The following is a 7,432-nucleotide window of genomic DNA, read 5'->3' as shown; positions in this document are numbered from 1 at the left end:
ATTTCCCAGGCCCAGAACACCTCCTTTTCCAGAAAGCCAATTTTGTGAGGACTCTGGATTTGAAATCAATCTCTTCAGTTGATAGTAGAATCACACAGAGACTTTGCAAAAGGTTTCACAGACCAATTACTATTTATTCTGACTAATACAAGAAGCATTCAACTCTAATGAAACAAATAACATCTACTGTAGGTTTCCTGATCTCTCCTGACTACCTTTCAGCTTAGGCTAGATGTCATTTAAGACCAATTTCTTCCCTTTTCTTTTGAGTGGTTACCTTTCTGTAGGAGAACTGTCAGGTCAGGGCTTGAACTGGTGATTAAGCACCTGGTAAAGGGGTGTGCCTGGCCCAGGGAGCACAGGCAGATTGTTTGCACCTGTGTTTCCCATGTGCCCACAAGGGGTGGACCCAGGGTGAAGCTACACTGGGCTTGTATAAAGGTCAGTCTCTGAGGGGGCGGGTATTTCTTGGACCTAGGCTGCTTCTTAAGAGGAAATGCGGCAGTGCTGTAGAGACCCTTCACCAGTTGGGTAAGTTTGATGCTTTTTTCTTTTTATGCCTGTAGGCTTGCCTGTGACTAATTTACCTGGTACTGCCAAGAACCTATCAGAAGCAATTTTGCTTCTCTGTAAGCAGAATGCCTTCAAAATCACAGAAACTTCCTTCTTCAGTATATAGGTAGCTTATTTCTACTTGAATCAGTTTTGCAGTTAAAATCCTGTTTCCTCTGAAAGAATGTTACTCTCATCCTTCTGCTTAAGTGCTCTGTGTCTCTGCAACCTCCTCCTTAGTCTTTCAGGCTGATGGTGTGGTATTGATATTAGTCTAACACACAATTTCTCTTTTTGCTATTTCTTAGGCTGTCTGCATACTGCTTAATACAGCTTTTCAGATGTTCTGTATGTTCAAATGTACTGAAACATAACCTCTGGATCTATGTCTTTTAAAATCCAGTATTGATAACTAGTTGCTATTGCATTAACATTTACTAGTGAAAACACAAACCTTCTTCAGGAAGGTTAAAGAAAATTGATGTTTGTCAAAAACTGAAGAAAATGCCCATTTGTGTGCCAATAGGCTGTCAGTCCCAACCTGTATAGAGGCAGAATATCATGTCTAATTCCATCTCCTTAGGATGAGAAGATGAGACTATATACTGTGTAGGACAGCTTTACTACATAAAATTCATATAGTCTATAAATCAAACTGAGTTTTCATAGAAATTCATAGGAACAGAGATATGTGGTAACATGAAGAAACAGCTTTGAAAACCACATTCTTGTTGCAGAGATTTCAGTACTGATTGGGACTGTAACTTAATTAGTCTCCCAGTCTGATTGTGATCTCAGGCTAATTTTACACTGGCATGATTCCATTAACGTTTGTGCAATTAATTTGAGTGTAAGTCAAAGAAAACTCAGATCCTGAATGCTGCGAATCACTAGATCACTCATTCTGGAGTAACATGCTCAGCTGTGTAATAAGCTTCCAAGCATCACATCTTTCTCACTTGCTTCCCTCATGTGTTGCAGTCATTCACTTCAAGATCTCTTTCTTGGATGAAAGGCAATTCTGGGTAGAAGACAGTTGATGTTTTGAAGCAGATTTGGCACAGATCCTGATGCAGTGGTTTAGAGGATATGGACTCCCTCAAGCCATTTTCAAGGTTGTCACCAAAACTTTGTGACAGGAGCCTTGTTGGTATACTAGTGGTCACATGATAAGGGAGAACATGAATGTGGTCAGGGAAACCTGCATATGCAGTCACATCTGAGACCCCATTTGTTTCCACAAGTGGGTATATTTAGTGTATCAGCTGATGTGATGGGAATATTGTGATTTGCTGTTGCTGTGCTTTAACCTATGAAGCCAGTGAGAAAAGAGAAGGCAAGAGAGTCTGCTTGAGCACACACCAAAAGGAGCTGAAATCTCAGTGTTGTATGCCAAGGTAGCTCCAACAAATTGTGTCCAGTTGGCATGCATATTCTGGCAAAACCATGTGTTGTCCAGTAAGCAGAGCAAAAGACTGTTATTGTTCTACATTCTCTCAGGGAAACTCCCAGTTAATTCTTCTGGGGAGCAACTTTGAGCAGTGTGGGAAAATTTCCATTGTGCATGTTCAAGCAGGGAAGAAAACCAGGTTTGAACTTTTTAAAACAATTGTATGTGCAAAATGTGTATGCAAATATGCATGTTTGCTACAAGGTTATTTCCATGCTATTATCACTGTGTTTCAAAATGACTTGATAGAGTTTTTCCTCATGTTTCTCATTGCAATTTTGGTTTTTCCCCCAGTCAAGTCTGAGTTCAAAGATCACTCAATTAGGAAAAGGATATTGGAGAAGATTTTCATCCTAATCCCTTACCTGACTGAGACACTTTCATATAAAACAAACTTTCAGAAGCTTTTATTCCACAAGGGAATGTCTTCAGGCTCTCTACCAGGAAAGAACCATTCAAGGTGAATGCAACTAGATAGTTTCCAACATCACTGTATGGACAACAATTCAAAGCTGAGCCAAGCTGTCTGAGAACAGACAAGGCTCCCGGAGCAATAATATCTTTGTTCTTTTCCGAGACATTACCCTTGTGGCTGCAAAAAGCAGGATTCTAGCTTTCTTTATGGTGAATGTACTACTAAGACACTTCTGTCCCCAAGAGTTTTTTTCTCTGCCAGCTCTGATAAATGAACATTGAGGTGGTAGGTTGCTTCTTTTGGGGTGAGAAGTACAATATTGCCATAAGAGTCAGCAAATCTTAGCTTTATCACCTCACCATTCAAAGAATGAATTTAACAATGCACAGTACGTATTTTGCAATCATTTTCCCACTAGTTTATTTCCTTTTCTCTTTCATTTGGAGAAGGGGTTCTTCATGTAATCTCCACCTTGACTTATGTGGGAGCTGTATCTCTCTGAAGTCCTCTGCAGTTCTCTTTTGATGAAGCAAATGGGAGGTCACATAATTATTATTGCACATCCTCAGTGTGTTTTATGCTTATATTTTAATTTGGTTGCTAGTGTCATGACTTGTACCATGAAAACTTCTCATCTGATCTCAGGAGGCAAACAACTTCCCATAATGTCAGTTTGCTTCATCAGTGCAAAAGGAGGTTTTCATACAGAGTTCAGGGAAAATGGCTCTGCGTAACGGGTAGGCCAGTCTTCCTGATCGTCCATACACTTACTGACCATACAGCATGGAACAGTGTACTTTTTGAGCGGAAGTGCAGGTTGGATATCTTTCAGCACACTGTAGCAGTTATTTTAAGCAAGCACAGCAAGCTTCTGGTTTACCACTTTTGAATGGAAGCATTCAGAGTGCCAATACATGAGAGAGGGAGGAAATTTATATTTTGAATAGAAGTAGATATCAGCTACGTGTGTTTTTTAAATAGATTGCTAGAACCTCATGCTTGGAAGGGAAAATGTAACAAGTCCTGATTATTTTTTTTTCCAACTTTTTTTGGCAAGCTAGCATCACACGTGGCGTTTAAAGGTTGAAAATTCAGCTGACCTATGCCTGCATAAACAAAGAGACTATAAAAAGGGGAAATAACTTAGATTTACTTTTGTCAGATTTTCCTAGGTAGAATGGGAATGTTCAATCGCATTGGACTACTCTCAGCTTTTAAAGGAGGCTGGCTGCAATCACACATTCACTGGGGATCTGTGGATAGTACTGTCAGCACAACTTAATTTCCAGGGCAAATTCCTCCTTGGAGTTCACTTGGGATTGAAAATAGCTCTTCGTATCTCTATGCCACATCCCTGTTGTTAGGGTATACAGAAGAGCCCTCTAAATTGGTATGGTATGGTGGGAAAAGAAATGGGCCAATTGCATGATCTACGAAGATATCAAGGGTACACAGTGACCTACCCTATGGATAGGTAATCACTTTTACATGAGGCATTGTAATTATAGACATGGCACAAATTTTAGATACAGTTTTTAGAACCATGCGCAGTATAATGTTAGTTGTTATAATGGCAGAAAAGAGATTTTTGAAGCAAGAAATTCCTGTGCACCTTTGCCCTTACAAGTGTTTGCAATGGCTTCCATTGTAACTCTGCGCGTCTTTTTTTTTTTTTTAAGCTGTGGTTAGAGAACTCATTGTGTCTATTGTATCAAATGTCTCCTCTGTAAAATCATTCTTTTTGGTATGTGTATAATTTAGTTCGGTAGGATTTACGGTATTATGTTAAAATACCTATTTTTACTGTCCTTTACTGTTCATACAGTAACCAAAATATACTGTAATAGAACTTCGCTTTCCATTGGTAGAGTTAATAGATAGTCCCAGTTACTTGTTGCTTTTTGAAATTTTAGGCTCTCTGATGTGATCTCTAACATGGCCCTGCAACTCTTCTCCAAGAAACATGCAAGCTAAGTTGATGTGTAATAAGCTTGCACAGAGTGCTAAGGAGTTCCTGGCTGACAAAATAAGAAGAGGGGAACCTCTATCTTCAGATCCAGCTATGCTTTTTCCAAAATGGCAAAACTTGCTTGTGCAGGATTCGTGGAGATAGAGTTGAGACAGGAACCATCTTAGTTCATAAGGATCCTGGAGTTGGAGAAGCTATTCTAGAATGGCATCTGGGAAACCTGCTTCAATCAAAACCATATGTGAAATTGTCACAATGACACCAGCGTGTATTTTGTTGGGATGAGAGAAAAGAGATCTAGCAACTATGTGAATGTATGATTCAGTCTTTCTCAATGAAACACTTCTCATGAAAATATATATTGCAATACCCATCAGCAAGTATTATTACAATAACTTTATTGAGTTGCCTTTTTGAAAGCAAATGATCTTCAGTGGGAGCCAACTTTGAAACTGGAAAGCTGTTCTAAATTGTAACAAAATAAAATATCAACATTTTACAATCTTCAGGAAAAATTTTTACTCTTTCCACAGTTCCCATCTTTTTTTAGTAAGACTCACATTTCTGGTCTTTATATCATAAAACACTTAAATAATACTGACTTTTTTTTTTTTTAAAAAAGAAGCAAACAAAACAACAACCTCTGTACAAAAAAAGTCATTTATAGTTCTGCTGTATGAGAGAGGTTGAGAGAGACTGAACTATGTTTGACAGATATTATTCCCTTTGTTCACTGCCCTAGTGGGAGGTGCTATATTGACATAGCTCAGGTGATGAGGGTAGACCAAGAAAGTTAGTAAAGAAAGTGGAAGAGAAAGGAGCAAAACGTAGAAACGAGCAGCAAAACCTACCTTTGAACACAAAGGGATGCTAATAGAAGTATAATGTACCTTGAATTGTTGCCAAAGGGATTTTACTAGTAGTACCAGGGAAACATTACAGAAAACCTTTGCAGATAATCAGATGATCAAACCTAAGTAGGTGTGAATAGTCATAGTATGAGATGCTTAAACCATGTGCAAGCAGTATAGTCTCCCAGAGGTAATGCTGAGAATAGTTTGCCAGAATTTGTCTAGGTATAAGAACTCTGCAATCCACTTAGCTCACCAGCTGGGGGAATCAGAGTGGTTACAGCAGTTGACTGGGGTCTTGCAGTTCCTCTGCCTGCTAAGGATGGGCCTTGGCCTCTGCCCTACTGTGGTTTTGAGACGGACCGGGAGCACCTACACAAGGCCTTGTGTCCTGCCCTTCATCAGGTCAAAGACCATTTGTTGCACAGCAACTATGTTAACATTTTGCCAGCAGCATAACTGCAGTGTATGTGTACCTAGTGTGTGGTGTATTTGGATGAGATTCAGAGGGCAATTTTTTTGTTGTGTGCAGGGAAGCATACAGGGGTAGAGCACTGTCCCTTCACTTTTTCATTTTTGTAACCATCTGAAGAGTTGGTCCCAACTGCACAGCAACTTTCCTGAAATTACCAGGGCAAAGATCTTCACAAATAAGTCTCCTGTTAGCAGTTCTTTTCCAGTACAGAAAACCAGAAATACTCCTACTCAGTCCTAAATGTTCAAAATCACAAGAATGTTGGAATGAAGGTTTAGATTGTAGACCATGTGTGTATTTTCTCATACATGTTTTATGTTGTCCATAAGGCAAGACTATTTGTTCCGTATTATAGCAGCAATAACTGGACTTCTGGAAGAAAAAAACGCATCCCATATCCAATTAAAAATATGTGCTGTATATGTCTATTTGCTATTGGTAACTTCTAACAGCTGCCTGAGGTATAGTTAATGTGCTAACCCTCTAGTTTAGAAGAGCTGAGAACCAAGAGTTTTTGACTTGAGAGAATCCGAAAACATAAAGATGCAAGCCTTTAAAAGACTTGCTGATATGGTCAGTGTCTGACCACCATAACCTTATATATTTTCAGCAGAGATTTCTTAGGTAACAAGCTACAGTGCACAAGAAACAGTGAAAGAAATCAGTGCTGGGAAGGAAAAGCTAAAACTAGAAGAAGGGGAAGCAAAACAGGAGGATTTTTTTTCTTAAAGTGAAGAGCTGTAAGGATGAAAGACTGACCTGGCAAGAGCTGTAAAGTTGAGGATCTTCCATTCCAGGGACACGATGCTGTCGTGCCCAGCCTCTTCCTACACGTTTGCTGTAGCTTAGGGGCATGTCACACACTTGTGAGAACTTTACAGGATGTTGATGCAATACTGTGTCAGTAACTGAGTGATTTGTTTTTCCTCTGGACATTGATTGAAGAAATTCTTATTACATTTTATAGCTTGCTTGGCCTTGGTAAGAAAGTCAAGACATAAATTGGACCATAAATTGGCCTATGTCACAATCTACATTGAAATGACATCAAATATGTGTCATTGTGCTCATGTTTCAGCTTAAAGCAGGAACCTGACGCTCCTTGTCAACTTGATCAAATGTGAGACCCCCTTGCATCTTTGCCACATGGCACGCTTTAACAGTTACAGCGAAGGCTGCAGAGGTATCTCCTGTGATGATACTGCAGAATGCTGCAGTAGGAAAATAAATTGTGTTTGTAGGCCAAATTGATTTGCTTCGACTTATTGCAAAGTAACAATCTCCACTGCGAGCATAGCAGGTATGTGCATATAAATAAAAATTGACACCAAAAATATATAGATACACAGAGAGGAAAAGAGAGCATACATAACTGAGATATATTTATCCCACAAGCAAAGCAAGACTAGATAATTCATGAGTGGCAAAGATGCAGTTGAGTTATGGAGATCTTTCCTCTGGAGTGAAATAAATACAGCATCTGAATTCAGCCCATTATATAACATGATTAATAGAAGTGAATGCTTTCAATAGGTTGGCTTTATTTTGAAACATTTAGAGGCAATATTCCGTTCTTAATTTATGAACTAAAAGAATCCTTATGCTGATTTGGAATCAAAGCTGCATTTTTGTAGTAATAGTGGGTGGTATTTTTGCCCTTTTTTTTTTTTTACAGTTCTACAAACAGAAATCAAACGTAGTTAGAAACTGGAATTTGTCT

At 39.0% G+C, this 7,432-nt stretch overlaps 1 long non-coding RNA gene across 1 annotated transcript; it reads left to right on the top strand.

Annotated features, from left to right (window-relative positions):
• Positions 1-447: 447 nt before the first annotated feature.
• On the top strand, positions 448-6,337 carry LOC109366760. The gene is made up of 2 exons (XR_002113325.1): positions 448-531; positions 4,331-6,337. It is a non-coding gene; the product is annotated as an uncharacterized LOC109366760 (long non-coding RNA).
• The last annotated feature ends 1,095 nt before the right edge of the window (positions 6,338-7,432 follow it).

The sequence above is a fragment of the Meleagris gallopavo genome, chromosome 3 (assembly GCF_000146605.3).
Source record: "Meleagris gallopavo isolate NT-WF06-2002-E0010 breed Aviagen turkey brand Nicholas breeding stock chromosome 3, Turkey_5.1, whole genome shotgun sequence".
NCBI classification, from domain to species: domain Eukaryota; kingdom Metazoa; phylum Chordata; class Aves; order Galliformes; family Phasianidae; genus Meleagris; species Meleagris gallopavo.
The sequence above is the reverse complement of the archived record's forward strand: the minus strand, read 5'-3'. Positions and strand labels throughout refer to the sequence as shown.